Source organism: Marmota monax, unplaced genomic scaffold (assembly GCF_021218885.2).
Source record: "Marmota monax isolate L192 unplaced genomic scaffold, Marmota_monax_Labrador192_F-V1.1 WCK01_AAM20220418_F8-fsc00070, whole genome shotgun sequence".
NCBI classification, from domain to species: Eukaryota; Metazoa; Chordata; class Mammalia; order Rodentia; family Sciuridae; genus Marmota; species Marmota monax.
The window spans coordinates 7,853,540-7,870,408 of NW_026692116.1; the positions used below are offsets into that span (position 1 = coordinate 7,853,540).

The window sequence follows — 16,869 nt, forward strand, 5'->3', positions numbered from 1 at the left end:
TACATATTGTTATGGTTTGTATCAGAAGTGTCCCCCAAAAGCTCATGTATTGAAGGCTTGCTCCCCAAGGCAGCAGTGTTCAGAAGTGAGGCTTTGGAAAGTGATTGGATTATGAAGGCTGCGACCTCATCAATGGATACACTGATGGATAATTTAATGTATTATTAGGAGCTGGTGGAAACTTAGGAGATGGGGCCTAGTTGGAGAGAGTGGGTCCTTGGGTGTGGGGCCCTTAAATGCAACGAAATGTTCCCAGCCTCTCTCTCTAGTGCATTCTCTCTCCTTCTACTCTTCTTTCCTCTCTCTCTCTCCCCCATGAGGAGAACAGCTTTCCTCCCCACTATACTTCTCCTTCTGATATGGTGTTCTGCCTTAAGATAGGCCTAAAAGCGATGGAGTCAGCCAACAATGGACTGAAGCCATAGTCAAAATGAACCTTTCCTCCTTTAATTTTTTTTCTCAGATATTTTGTTGTATAGATATAACACTAACACACATATAAAGTGAACTTTTTAAAATTTATTTATCCATAGCACATTTTCCAGAACATTTTTACTATTCAAATTATCCCATACTTGTTCCTGTATATCAGTTATAAGTTATAGATTGGAGTCAGTGGCCAATTTCTTCTTTTTACAGACATTTTATACAGCAAACAATCCAAAGTCTTCTACATTTTTATCAAATTATCTGCCTTTACTAATAAGCAATTAACCAGACCCAGTAATATAGTCACATTTAGCCAGCAATTTCTGTTTTGTTTTGTAAAAACCAACAAACAAACCTAACCATTCGTTTCTTATGGAAACTGCTTTATAAAATAATTTTAGAATTATTTGTCAAATATATTGTTTTTCCAATGAATCTAAAAGTATCATGTAACAAGGACAAGTTGAGATCCTCTAAGAAAACTATCTAAATGAAATTTTGGATATAAACATCCGGAACTTAGAAGTGATGAAAGAATACAACTTAAGAGAAATAGGTATTCAAGAGAAGAAACAAAGAAAAGTAAACAACATCTAATGCTAGTGCAAAGTGAGTCCAGGGTTAGGAATGAAGGTTCATGTCATGGTTTTAAGTACAGCATATCAGGACAGCGATTCTTTACTCCATCTCAAAAGAGAAAATAACAAATAAAAAAGAGAAGTACTTAGGAAGTCCTGGGATAGAAATGGTAGTTATTGAATACATTAAGAATCCAGTATATAATAAAGCAAACAAATATAAATAGCAATTTCTGGCACCTAAAACACTTATTTTTTTTCTCAAATAGGAAAAATATACACCATAAAAATAAATCGTTGTATATATTTGTAACTTTGTATTTAAAGATTAGGACTTACAGAGACTAGGATGGTTATTAGAACATAGAAGATACTGGATTGAATTCATAAAGGAAGGAATGAATGAATGAGAAGATTAATCCATACTATCACATTCACACATTTTTATTTAAAAATCTTCTATTTGTATTTCTTTTGCCATTTTACCTTTCACCCAGAGTAAAATTAAATATTAATATAATTATTTTAAATGCAGAATGGCATTTTGAGATTTTTTTCTAGTGTTTTTAAAGGTCACATTGAAAAGACCATTATCATTTTTCCCCATTGCATAACAGATCATCACTACCATCTGTTGACAGTTACTTGAGTTGCAAGAAAGTTAATAGTGAATGAACATGGCTTGTCAATCAAGCTACTTTAACAATGGCAATTAAAATACATCATCAATGAATGATATATATGCAAAAAATTTTATAAATATTATGGTTAGGATATGAGGTGTCCCACCCAAAATTCATGTGTGACAGGAATGTTCAGATGTGAAATAATTAGATTATGAGAGCTATAACCTATTCGGTGGATTAATCAGTTTGTTGGATTAATTATTAGACTGGATGACTAGGTGGTAACTGTGGCCAAGTGAGATGTATCTGGTGGAAGTAGGTCATTGGGGGCATGTTTTAAATATCTTGTCTCTAGTTTCTTGCTGTTTCTCTGTCCCTGTTTTCTGACTGCCATGAGCTGAGCAACTTCCCTCTGTCACATCTTTCCATCTTGAGGTTCTTCATCACCTTTTTTCCAGAACAATGGAGTTAGCTGACCACAGACTGAAACTGTGGGCCCAAAAGAAACTTTTCCTTCTCTAAGTTGCTCTTCTCAGGTATTTTGGTCACAGCCATGAAAAGCTGACTAAAACAATTGATATAAGCAAGGAATTAAAGACAATTATTTTCTATAAGAAATGACTTCACTTATCTAAACCTCTAACTTTGGCCCATATAAAGCTCTAAAAAAAAAAAAAAAAAAAGATGGTCTTTAAATGGTAACAAATTCAGAATTGTTTCCCTAGGAGATAAAAGCCCCTTTATATATTTATCTCATTTTTTATAGGAATATCCTTGAAAGTTAAGCACAGATTTCACTCTAAGATTAAGCAAGGTAGGGATTATGTTTTGGTTATCTTTGACCTCCCGCAGTGTCTATTGCAGCTAAAGACACACACACTGTGGAATAATTGAAGCTTAAGTCAGGATCTCTCACTTGCATGGGCTTCTTTCAAGAGCCTATTTGAATTTTAAATTTGTAAATTTTTCTTTTCTTAAAGAGGAGTAGAGGAGCCCTGAAATTACTTGAGATTCAGACCTTGCAATATTAGAATATTTGCTTGAGCACAGTGCATTATACACATAAGGTGTTTAATAAACGTTTGATTAATTAAACTGAAATTTTTGGGAAATATTCTTTATGATTTCTTATATACAAAGGCATATATACATAATTCAATGTTATATTCAAGCTCCATCACAAACTTGGTCAATCAGAGGGATATTACTATAAATTTATTAAGTAACTTAATATTTCTTAAAATATTTAATACTGGTCCCATAGGAATATTTTACTTGTGAATTCAAAATACCCTTCTATTCATGAGCATTTCCACTGAATAAGCATTGTATCATTATGTGTCTCTAAACATTTTCACATACTCATGTACTTTTAAAATAAGCTCACTTTCTCAATATGTGATTCATTTATCCTTTCAAGTCTTGGACTAGAATATCAACTGTTTTAATTATTTTATCATTTGTAATATCCAGCTGACCTCATTAAAAATCAAACAATTTTTTGATAACATATTCCGAAATAGAGATGAGCTTCTTTCATATTAAAAATAATCTCAGCCTCCTTTTGAAAATTATTTACTGAGTTTCCCTGTTTTTTTCTGGAGGCCTTCAAGTTGAACACATTCTTAATTTCATTCCAGAAATAAAAAGAAAAAGTGAGAGGTCACACAGCTGGATGTGGTATCATTAATATAAATCAAAATAGAGATAATTTGTATTGATTTTAATATTTAAAATTTAACTTGTCCATATCTATAAAAGCATCATTGAAAAAAGTAGAGCATTGACTACTTTTATGAATGCAAGCAATGCTACTGTCAGTTATAAATGTTTTCTTTCCATGGCACTAAGCAGCTACTCCAAGAAGAACTGTTTGTCACAACTTGAACATCAAGTGATTAGGATCTTTTCTCTGTGGATACAGTAGAAAAAATTTAAGCATACGTGTTACTTATATAGGCTTTATAAATTTATTAACACTTTGTGCAATCTGCTTATGGATCCATATACCTGTCCTAATTTCAACAAATCTTGAAATATAGCCATTTTTATTGTTTAAAGATACCTTTTAAACTGCAAAGTACCTAACTTAGAACTCAAGTCAAGAATTTGGTAAAGAAAGTCTACTTTATTCATCATTTGCTCACTAGGAGTTTGTTTGTTTAGGTGCTTCTTATAAGGAAGACCTTCATCATTCTCCTCCTCATCATAACCACCCTTCTATGAACTCACAGGTCTCTTACATCTGTCTCTGCTGATATATTTAACTGGGAATGCAATAAGAATAAACCTCAGAAGCATTTCTTCTGTTCTGCCTTTATCCAGCTTGGAAGGAGTGAAAGCACAAGTGGATGAAAAATGTATATTTACATTTGCAAACCAAATAGCTGCTTGCCATTTCCTATGAAGTGTTAAATGAATATTAATAGAGGGACTGTATTTCTTCTTTCTTGTTTATAAAATAAGGAAGGGTAGGAGTTTTCTGTTATAATATACAGTTTTCTTGCAGATTTCTATGGGACTGCATTTTGATGGAGATTGCAGCATATGTCCCAGCAGCTCTATGGTGGAGTAGAAAAAGAACTTGAGAAAGAACCCCAGAACATGCTTATTCACAGTCCATATTATTCTGCAAATGGGAAAGAAATATGCTAAATGAGATGATGCCTGGAATTTTATGCAGTCTTTAAAAAGAATGAAAACATCCTTAATTCATACCAAACATTCAAGATTTATGTTAATTTCCTGCCTTAATTACTACTGTGTTCAAATGAGCTTATTTAAAAAACAAAGACACTCTGAGGTGGCTTTATAACAAGAAATGGTTTTGAAATAGGAACTTTTAGTCAATTTAATGTTATGCATGAAATGATTTTTTTATATAGACTTAATTGTATTGTGACACACAAGTTCTTCAATAAGCCACAGCTTAAAATTGCAGAAACCATCCCTCAGGGACACATCACTAGCAGATGCAGATTGCCAAGGTCAATTAAACTGATGTAGCTGTGCTGTCATATACGTAGAAGAGAAACCCACAAGCAAATGACAAGTATATTTCTCAGTATTTGTAAAAAGATGGCAAGAATGCTATATATTAATGCATAAATATAAATTAATCCTAAACAATAAAGCAATACAACAGAAATCATAATGAAAAGGGTTATTAGTATTCTTTGTAGTGTTTGATGTGTTATAAAACAATGTGGGAATAAAACCTTTCAACATTTATAACAAATGATATCTTGAAAGCATAGATGAATTAATCTATGTACTTGTTATTTAATTTTACATCACCTATTACCCAGTTGGACCAAAGCACAAAGAAACAAAAAGGCAATCTCAGTAATTCAGAGCTAAAAGCAAAATCCCAGCAAAAGTAAGTAGTCTGACTACAGGTTCAGGATATCACAGTCCTGTTAAATAGAACAACCTGAATAAGGAAGGGAAAAAACCAGAAAACACCTTCAACTAATCAAGTCTGAATGCCACAAGCTCTGTCTTCATATTTCCCTCCTGTCACTATTTTATCCAACACATTATTCCCTCAACCTAAAAGGAGACCACAATGAAGATTCATCATTTCCTTCTATAAACCCACCCCTGAATTAACCTTGATTATCTACCCTCCTGCTCCTCTAAGGTTTTAAATAGTATCTCTTATTCTCTTTAGTACCTTGTATTTTTCATTTTCTCCCCATCTTTATTTTGGAAAAAACACCAACTTTTTGACACCATACTCTTTTCTCACAATCATTCTTATATCTCCTTTTACCCAATTTGTTAGAGTTAATTGATGTTGACTGCCTTCGTTTCTTACCACCCAGTTATTCCTTCCAGTTCACCCCTCTGATAAAAAAGTTGCCAAATTCTGTGACCTCAGTCCTGCTCCCTTTTGCATTTCTATAGAATCCAATAGTTGGGTCACATTATTTTTTACCTCCTTTCTTCTCAGATTTGTAGAATGCCACTCTTTCTGGGCTTTCATTATCTTTAAGCTATCCTTCTTGAACTCCAACTCCTGCCTACTTTTTTCTCTTCGTCTTCCTAGCTGTCAAATACTTGGTCCACACTACACTTTTTCCATCAGAAATTATAGTCATTTGGGGCCATGAACTTTACCTCAATGAAAATAACCTCAAACTCTATCTTGACCTCTTCCTTTCACTCAGGCTGCTTGTTAAAGGTTACAAACTGGCCCTTTACTGGCCCTTCCAAATCATTACATCCAGAACCTAGTTCACAAGCTTCCTCTAGGCCTTCCTCGAATTTATGATTGATTATCAGTGAGCTGGATGTTTCAGTTTTACTCACTGTGACCACCATTCATATCTTTGCTATTCTCCTTAAAAGCTGGGCAGTTTTGGCCCTTGTTCCTTGCCCTCACTGTAAGAAGAAGTCCTGTCTCATATTTCCTAGAAAACACATAAGCTATGACCTGAAATCTCCCGTGTCTTCTCACTGCCCAAAGTAGAAACCCACTGGATCTCTACCTACTCTGTCATCCTTCCTTATTAATACAATTTAAAGACTCTCCCACTATCAGATGCCAGCATCTCCACATGAACCCTAGAATCCTCCCCTCTTACTTGGTAGGGATTTTCCTCCCTAGGTTACATCTTCACTTCTCTATTATTAGCTACTGCCTCTAAATTGGACATTTCCCATAAGGCCATACATATATGTATAGTACCTCCCATCTTTAAACAATTCCAGGATTTGCTTCCAGTTCCAATTCCTGTATTTGCTTCAGGGTCTTGCTTTGGAGCTAGGTATAAGATGAACTGAGTGAAGCACCAATTGACACAATTTAAGGAGTTCCTTCTCCTCAGCATAGTGCAAGAGCCCACACAGGTGCCTGACTGGCCTCACTGGCCTCACCCTAGTTGTGGCACTGCCAAGCCTGATTTCTTATCAGAATTCAACAGACAACCACTTTCTGTACATCAAATTCTTTGGGTCAGCTTCCACTACTCCATACTTTCTGCATTTCCACTTGTTTAGATGATGTTTCTTGAACCTTCATCATTCCTTTTTCTTATAATTCTCTCTTCTCAAATGGCCTAAAAATAGAGCTTTAAAACCTGCTTTAATCTTTGAATCTGCTGTTTCCAATTATCTCAACATCCACTCAATTTACATGTTCTGTGAATCCACCCACTGAAATCCTCTCTTAGATACTTCTTATATTCCATTCATAAGTTCCTTATCTAAGGGTAGCAAAAGCAATCAGTACACACAGATTACTTTGTGGTTGGCAGGCATAATGCTCCATATTTCCATATATTATTCCATGTAAAACACAAAACAACTCCTGAAAGTTAATATTACAATCAACAAAATAGCCAAGAGGTAGAAAAGCCAGTATTTAAATTTAATTATTTCAGACCCCAAAGCTTTCCTTGCTATAGACCACTGGTTTGGGGTCAAAAGAAAGCCAAGACAAATGGGCCAATGATAGTCTAAAACATCACCACTAAAGATCATGGAGTAACTAAAATGGAGTGGGTGGGGGTGAAGGAACAGAGACCAACTGTAGTCTTGACCAGTTTCACAGATTCAGCCCCTAGATTACCTTTTCCATTGGACTCTTTTCTTTCCCCGTTCCATTAAAATATTTGCTAACCACTTTCTGCTACACTAGGCACTATGTGACTTTGTTCCGATTATTTGTTTGCCTCCTCTACTCTTTCAGTTCAGGGACCACATCCGAGTCAACCATCTAGCCTAATGATTGACTCATAAGAGAAACCTGATATATGTGTTTTGGCTTTTACCTGCCTATTTCATTTATTTAGCATTCCTATAACATATTATCATATTCTAAATGATTAAATTTTTTATTGTTCTTCTTTCCACAATAGTCAGCTCATTGTGGGAAAGATACCCAAATATTCCTCTTTTTATTTTTTTGGTGGGGGGCATGGAAAAAGCTTCTATAGTGACAAACACTGTCTTGGAAACAACAGGCACATGGTTAATTTCTTTTGATTGACTGGACTATTTGATTTCTTTGGCTGCTCTTGTTAGACAATTTTCACCTTGGCTATGCTTGTAGAATTCAGGCAGAATAAAAGTAAGGATCTGATTTTCTTCCCACCATGTTAAGGATAAACTTAGGCTCTCCATGTTAAATAGAAAGGGTGGATGTCAATAATAGCATTTACAGACTCCTTTTGTTTTACTTGTATTCTATGGAGAGTTTCATTTCCATTTCCTAAACTGACCAACTAATCAATTCAGAATTAAAAACTGTGCAAGCACTTCACCTTGATTTGCTTATTTCTCTGCAATAATTCCATCTATTTAAGACTCTGATCTCCTTGAAGATTTGATTTCATTTTATCTGGAAGAGATCTCCTCAAGGAGGTCAGTGTTCTTGAAGTAAATATATGGGGATTGTTTTCAAATTCTCTGTTGGATTCCCCAATGCTGCACTTTGATTTGCTTATTTATATTCAATGATACCATCCACTTAAGACTACAAACTCCTTGAAGGAATAGATCATCCTTTAATCTGATTTGGACCATAATCATCATAATTCTATGCACATTTGGGTGCTTAATACTTCTTGATAATTATGAGACAGTGAAAAAAGTAGAAAGATGACTGAAATATTTTACATATACTACTCAGTGAAAGAAATAAAATGCTGAATGATGCCATCAAGTGAGAAACATTTATAAAAAAGGGTTAAGTAAGTCTCTTTTATAAAATCCCTATTTGCTGCATTCAAAGCATAAATAAAAACACATAGAAATCCTATAGTAAATTATACTACTTGTGAAAACAATATTATTAAAATATAAGTGAATACAGAAAAATATTTTAATTAACAAAATAAATCAAATGGAAAAGATTTCCTAAATAGAGCTTTAAAAGTAAGTCTATGTGTGTTTGACTGCCATGACTAATTATGTATCCATGTAATGTGTGTTCAATTTGGGCTTATTTAAATAGCAGAAATGCTCATTAGCTGCAGTATATCTGTGAAGCTTCAGTAAACAGTTTAATGGTTTTTATGTTTAACCAATTTCATAAGTTCCTGTAATTTTAGCTTTAGCAGCTCATTAATGTTATTTTTTGATATCCATCATACAGCTTTTTTTTTCCCCTTGTCAATCGTTGGTAGGCACACTTCAGTGCAAACTTAAAGCACACAGTAGAATTGTATTTAAACAATTTTAGTACATAAGTAAATGTGTGATTCTAAATATAACTTATTTATCTAGAGAGCTAGTTGTATTTTCATGTAGTCAAGATATCTTTGGTATTGGAAAAGCTACACTCAACAGGGGTGATGATGATGATGATGATGATGTTGATTACAGGACATACATAGAAAGTTTCTACATAAGCCTGTGGCTGGTTCTGTGATAGGCACTATATATATTATCTTTTTGGAGACTCACAGAATAGACATCATCTCAATTTAATAGTTGAGGACTATGCCCAGGTCGCACTCTCAAGATTTGAAGCTAACTACAAATCAGTTGCACATGTCTAGACCGGAAGTGCCTGGAGATTTTCAGGGGCACTTGGAGATATATCCCTAGACCTCAGGATATTAGATACAGTAACAAAGATGGGTAAAGTTCTGGAAGAAAGAATGCAAGTACAGATGAAAGCAGAATCAACCACTGTTTTTAAAGTGGCAGCAAGCACAACCTGAACAAAAGCTCAAGAAAGATTCATCAAAGGTACATGAGAATCAAAACATTTAAGAGAAATATAAGGCAGGCTGACAACTAGATTTGGTATTCTGGAGCTCAATATCCAGTTATAAATGGGTTAAATAGTAAGGGAAAAAGACAAGATGCTAAGGACAAGGAATCTGGAAAACATATAGGATAGGGCATTACAAGGCTATTCTTTCTAGGAGTTTAATAATGACTGCATATAAGAAATTGAAGGCATTAGCTACCATTCATTCATTCATTCAATTAGCAATTCTTTTCTAATAATTTTTGTCTTAATCATGTTGTAGGCATTATAGTAAACACAGATCTGGGATCTCTCCTTGTGAAATGTATTCACAAGGAATATATTCAGCTGTTAAAATACAGAAAATAAAATATAAAACAAGTGAAACACATTATGGTGAAAATGGCTATGAAGAGGGTTACATGACAAAGACTATTATCAGATGAGCTGGATAAGAAGCAGGAGTGGTGCATGAGATACTACAGGAATGGAGGCCCCAAGGAGTCTCTTCAATGAGATGACATCAGAACTGAAACATGGAGGGTGAAAATGAGCTAGTCAAGTGAAGATGACCTAAAGTCAGAACACTCCAGGAAGCGGGAATAGATGCAAGGGACTTACAAGAATGGCACATAAAGATTCATGTGGATGGAGGAAAACAAGCAAGTTAAGAGGGGAGTCTGAGAAATGGGCTTCAGCCAGACCAATTCCTCTGTGGAGGCAGGAGAAAGACTGGGGGCTCTGAAACAAAAGAATGAAATATATAATTTCGGTTTCTAAGCTGATTCTGTAGGATCATACAAAAGTGAGAGTAGAAACAAGATGACTGTCACAAGAGGCTGTTTTCAATGCAGGTGGCAGTGTCCAGCATCTGCCCACTCCCATACAGAGAAAGGGGCTTGCTAGCCTTCAAATAATACTTCACATTAATACCACTTGCACAAACTGTTGTCTTTACTGTGAATTTTCTTTTGGGGCATTTAGAATAGAAGTTATTTTCATTCTTCTCATGCAAGCATTTATTCATCTATTCATTTATTCATTCATCCATTCAGTGAATACTGAGTTAGGGTCTGGACTTAATTTGGATTAAAATACAAACTACCTTGCAGTAGTACCATCAATATATTGTAGAATACATAACATATACAGAATGAAATAGAAGAGCAGGAGTGAAAAAGGAGAAGCATACTTAAATGCATGCTCCATATGTATATGAAAAGAAGTATATTTAATCTGCATGCCTTTTAGATTTCCAGTATCCACCAACTTTGTAATAAAATCCATATACTTTAGTCTAACATTCAAGACACTTCATGAATTAGTAATTGTCTATCAATCCTCAATCTACTAACTCCAGTTGTATACTGTATTCAGGCTGTTTCCTATAACGTGGATAAGCTTTCCCTGTCCCTGTTCTCCTAAGCAGACTCCACCTCTATTACAAATGCCACTACTTCCAAAAACCTTTTTTTGAGTCTTGCAGCAGGAAGTCATCTCTCTAACCTGTGCGTAATACCAGCAGTTTATCTCTTACTTCTTGAGTCACTTACTACCTATGGCAATTTGACTTACACATTTTTTTCTCCTGTATTAGACTGTAAGTTCCTGCATACAGGTATAATATTATTGTGTACTTTGGAGAACCTTACAGAATCTTGCATACTTAATAAATACAGAATAAAAAAATAGGAAGTCAGGTCCCATAAGCAAGTGGGAGGGGATATTAGGGGAGTGTCAAAAATAAATTGAAGCATAATACTACCATCATGAGAGAAAAAATTTACATATTAAAGCATGAGAATAGTGCAATGATTCTAGTGATACAGAAGTTCATTTGGAGGCAAAATACAAACAGAAGGGGAAATACTTGTTCTTATTAAACCATGCCACTTGCCAATATACTTTGCAGAGGACTTGAAAAAACATTGTATATATATACAAAAGACATATTGTATGGTATATGTTAGACACTCTTTCATATACTTGTATAAGAAAAAAAATGCTTATGTAATTAAATGTTCTTTTAAAACCCTTTAAAGAATATTATAATATTTTAAGTATGGCTATCATAAAAATATAGGATGATGCTGGATAGAGCTGATCAACAGTTTTGGCATGGCCCCTGAATGTATGCTAAAGTCAATATGGGTTTCCTACTCCAACAATTCCATGTATTGTACTTACATTGGGTAGCTTCCATAATTGGAGGCAGATATTAAATACAAGCCAGTGTAATTTTCCAAGTAATATAATAACATTTATGCAGGTAAATGTCTAATTTAATCCATGACTGATTTAGATCACATATGTTGTCCTTTCTATATTGTCCTTTGGGTCAAGAACACAAATGCAAAGTAACTAACATAAAATCTCAATCTGCCTACAAAATACATATTATTTAGACCATTATTATGTAATCTATATCTTTATGGTTTAAATTCTACAATTTGATTTTACATATCATACCAGCTTTGTGTAGTTTAACATTTCACAAGAATATTAGGTCTAATACAACCTTTTATTACACTATTAGATAACTAATATTTAAAAAACAAATATAATAAGCCAGAGTCAATAAAACTTAGGGCATCTATTGCACTCACTATATGCTGAGTACATTGGCTATGTTTTATGATTTTTGCTCTCTGAAACAATTATGTTATTTTTCCATTTTCTGCCTTCTTTCCCCAACAAAACTTGTTACATGCCACTGCTCTACTTCTTGTATGTAATCTTTGATTTGATGGAAAACTACTTTGATTTGATTTATCCACTGTCTCCCTGTAAGAATGCATATGATATCAACCAGTAGTGAAACCTGGAAAATAAAGATAAGGAAAGGCTCTGAACAGAGCTATTCACTGGGGAAACAAACCTATTCCTATGCAGTTATTAAAGGGAAGTAAAATAATTACAGAAATATCATGTTGTGCTTCAAATAGATGTCTAAGGCAGTTGTAAGTGATGTGATGTTGATTCCAAATCACTTTCAACACTGTTATCAGTTTGACCTCCCTCCTCATCACTTCTACCCTTTATAGTAATTCCAAAGAAAAACTGTACAGGGATTCCATTATTTTGGATGGTTATTCTGCAGAAATGCAGGCACTTGCATTAGATTCCACCACTTCATCTTCTCTCTGCACAGAATATTTTATAATAGAAAGACAATGAATCTTTCAGCTAGAAAAGAAATCTTTTTCATAATAAGGGCAATTTTTAAGAAAACATGTTCAGTTTTATTTTTGGAATCCTGAGAATGCTTTTTGCTCAAAATATAATTAACAGAAAAACAATGTACATAATAGACTAAAAAGGGGTTATTCTCGTCACTGGGCAACCAAATTAGAGGATATATAAATATTCTATTAGTCAGGCATTATAAAATTAAACAGCAGCATGAGGAGCCAAATGTATTAATAAAAGGGGAATAAAACTGCCCTGTATGGCAGTCTTCAAAACATTTGTCCCTAACAAACATAATACAGTAGAGGAGATGTTTCTGGAATTCCAGAATATATACCATATAAATTCCTTTATCATACTTTTATAAGTTGTTATAATAACATTCATTCATTCATTCATTCAATAGCCTCTTTTCTAGACAATAGGAAATGACAGTGAAAATGATATTGACTAATTCCCACTATCTGCTTTCAATCATTCTCTATGTTTTCTCATTCTGACTCAACTGTTGAGTAGATTAGCAAATATAAATGCAACACATCACCATTTCCCTGAGATCCATTCTACCTGCTGATTTGTGAGTTCTGTCAACATTATAGACATCTGTTTGCCTCCCAAATTAGATATCCTACTTCAAAACTCTATCTAGCAGATAACCAAATCCTAACTATCTGACAAAAGAAATATATTTTCATTCCGAATTTTCTTCTAAGTTCTCACTTTGTTCACTTTAGCCAGGAAAACTTCTCAAAAAAATCCCTTTAACTGGTTTCTTTGATACCATTGTCTTAACTCCAGGCCATCTTCTCTTCAACATTACTGCCACCATATAGCAGCATGCTTATTTTATCCCTGATGCTTCCTTCTATTTGGAAAAAAAAATCATTGGTTTAAATTCTGTGATGTCTCTTGGTATCTTTCTTGCCTTTTCTCAAAAGCTAAAGTTAGTGATTCTAATTAATTAATCTTGAAGAAATTAGGCATGTATAATAACCCTGCTTTGTCAAGCCTATGACTTGAGAATCACTCCTGTGGGCAAGGGTTCTCTTTCTTTACTTATAGTGAAAATGTTACTGGAGGAGCTTCCTCTCAGGGGAACAACTGTTGGATCATACCCTGTGATTGAGTAACTTTACCTAATTCAGGTACTCAATATTAGAAAATGTACTTACTTACTAACATGAACATTCCTAAAAGGTAATCCCTTGGTTTCTAACCCCCATCTAATTGGAGAATATTACAAATAGTTCAAAATCCAAACACAGAGAGAGGAATATTGAGCATCTGGCAGAACTACCTCATTCAAGATAAAGTTCTCTCCAATATTTAAACCTCGTAATTTGTCATATGTCTATAAAATAAAACTGAAAGTCCTAACATAGCATATAATCCTTTCACTGAAATGGAATGTGTAGCCAAACTCCCTGTCATCTTGTCCCTGACCACTCCCCATCCTTATATAACCACACCATTTGCTCTAGCCAATCATGTTCTCCCACTTCCTGGTCATAGGAAGCCATTTTGCCATGCAGTTGAATGTGCTGTTCCTGTTAACAGGGAAACTTCTACTTAAGCTCTAAAGCCCAGTCCAAATGTGATCTTAAATCAGCACATTCTGTACCAACACACTTATTTGGTTCTCCCATTAGCTTATGGGTCCTTAAGGGGCAAAGACTCTCTTTACTGGTCTGCATTCCCAGTGCCTGGACAGGGTTTCTATTATAGCTGTACTTCAAGAAGTACTTAGAGTATAGCTGTACTTCATTGCAAGAACAATGAGAGAACAAATAGTAGAAATCATAAAATATAAACTTCTATTGTAGAGATAAAAATGGAAAATTCATACTTTTATAGGAGGATGAGAACATGCATGCAGTAAGTAGGCTGATGATAACTTTCTAAAGACATATTTTTTTTACACCTTTTTAAGATGACTGTAAAATGACTACTTAATCTAACAGTGTAGTATTAAGAAAATTGCATAATCTTCCTGTGTCTTCCATCCCTTCCACCCCCCTTCCACCTGGAAACTCCTACACATCACTGGGTCTTCAACTCATAACCCACCCACTCTAGGAAGCTTCCTCGAACCCTCAGACTCTGTTCTGTGCCTCCCTAGGACTCTCAGCTACTTCCAGCACAATTCACCATAACTGTGAGTCTTCTCTCTTCAACTGTGTATTCCTGGAGGAAAGACCCGCATTTTCGTTTTCACTGCTCTGTCCCAGCTCCCTACTCAGAGCCTGGATTAGCAGGCCCATCCAAAGTTACTAAGTGAACACACTTGAAATGAGGGAACTAGAGAATATGATCTCCTGGGCCCTTTCAGCATATTTGGAAATATAAATAAGGAAACCCCCAAGGTAAATTATTGTATCACATATATCCTATATACTGTAGTGTACTGACTACTTTCTTTTCAATTCTATCTCACCCATTCTCAATTATATTAATCATTAGTCTCTTCCTCTTAGGTTTTACCTATTAGTCAAAAAGGTATTTTACCTAGCAATTAGGAGAGTAGTCCTTACTTCATCCTTTAAATTTTGTTGCCAATATTTCTACTTATATACAACAGTAAAAATTTGGTCAGTTACAATAGTTTCTCAACTTGTGCTCCATCTCTTCCCCTTTCCCCTTTATTTTGCTAAGGAAGAAGAGGAATTATGTAAACTGGAGGCCAAAAAAGAGTAAATAGTTATTCAAAGAAAACTTCACTGAATCTCTAAATGTCACGGTAGCCTCTGGAAGAGATGTTTTATTGTTTGAAATATAAAACAGGCTGGTAGCAACAACAACTGATAAAAATAAATAAAGTCCCCCAATTGAGTAGGCTATTAAAATGTCTTAGTGTTGTTCATTCCACTAGTGAGTTACCAAGTGACATATTATTAAGTAAACAATACAAACAAAAACAAAAATATACAAATCAAACGTACTGATTTCAGGCCTCTTAAAGAGTAGGTGCCTTTTATCACTGGGTGCTTGACTTACCTTGAGCTTATATTAAAACACTTTTTCTTAAAGCTTTTCCTAACAGTTAATAATTAAAAAAAGAAATGAACACATTTGAAAAGTCCCTGAATCTCTGCACAGCCAGGGTGTTAGGTCCTCCATTTTTTACCAAACTGGCAATTTCCATTTCTGACTTAGGACAGAACAAGGCCAATTAACCCACAGCCTGCACCTTTTCTCAGTGTGGGGGAAAGTGAATCAAGGCTATAATTGAAGTTGATATTGACAGAATGCTTGATTTACCCCATGAGGCTTTCAGAAACTTTTCTGAGAGTTTTCTAATAAGAGGGATTGATGAGTGATTTTAAAACCTTTCTCTCCCTGTGTCACCCATACACCCTTATGCAACTAATTGCAATTAATGCTATCAAAGGAGTTGATTACCAAGGGTGGCATTAAAGATCCAGAAAGATCAGGGTTTTGTGTTTTCTTATTCTCTCTCATTCCTAGTAAGATGAGCAGAAACACAACATAGGCATTGGGTGAAGTGCATGAATTCTTTCCTTGGAGAGGGGCATGCCTCCTGCTGCAGTCAGAGAGCACCACCGCTCTGTCATTTTCTCCCCTGCACAGTCTCTAAGGCATTATGCAGAGGAGTCTTGTCACTGGGCTTCCTGTCTCCCAAACACAGGTTTTAACCTCACTTATATCATCTCATAATTTTCAAGTGCTTAATATCCTTGGGAATACTTCTTTCTTTCCTTCTTAAAAATGAATAATAATCTTAGGTTAAACAAAAAATCTGGCCCAGTTTACCATTTTTAAAAGGAAAAGGCAAAGTTATTTGAAAATGCTTTATGCTTTAAATACTTGATTTGTAGAAACTCAAAAGGGGATTTATAATAGCTAAAAATTAGTGAAGAAAAAAACTCTACACAATAGCATGAGAAGCATCAGAATTGATAATTAAATATACGATAATTACACACAGTGCGAACTTTCTTTCTTCAAATAAAATCAACCAAATATATTAAGCATTTTCTCATTTAAAATTATAAATGTAAGAACATCTGCTTCACTTATATACAAAGACAAGTTGACAGAGCCTCCAAGGCCCCTGATGAAGTCCTCACTTTTAAATGCTTTTATCTATAGATAATATTCATGGAATTATAAGGGTGTAATCTAATTCATTGAAATTATTCAAATATTATTTATTACACAATAATAACATCTAAAATGTAAGAGATGCTTACTGTGTGCTAGGCCTATATATAAACATTTCACATATATTATTAATTCACTTATTCTTAAAACAACTCCAGGAAGTAGATACTATAATCATTCCCCTTAAGCCCTGAGGAGAAGACCATGAAGTACAAAGAAA

At 34.5% G+C, this 16,869-nt stretch overlaps 1 protein-coding gene across 1 annotated transcript in view; it reads right to left on the minus strand.

The window, feature by feature from the left end:
- The window catches only part of Dpyd (dihydropyrimidine dehydrogenase), an 822,495-nt gene that overhangs the window by 446,454 nt on the left and 359,172 nt on the right, over window positions 1-16,869 (minus strand). The window lies entirely within an intron of this gene.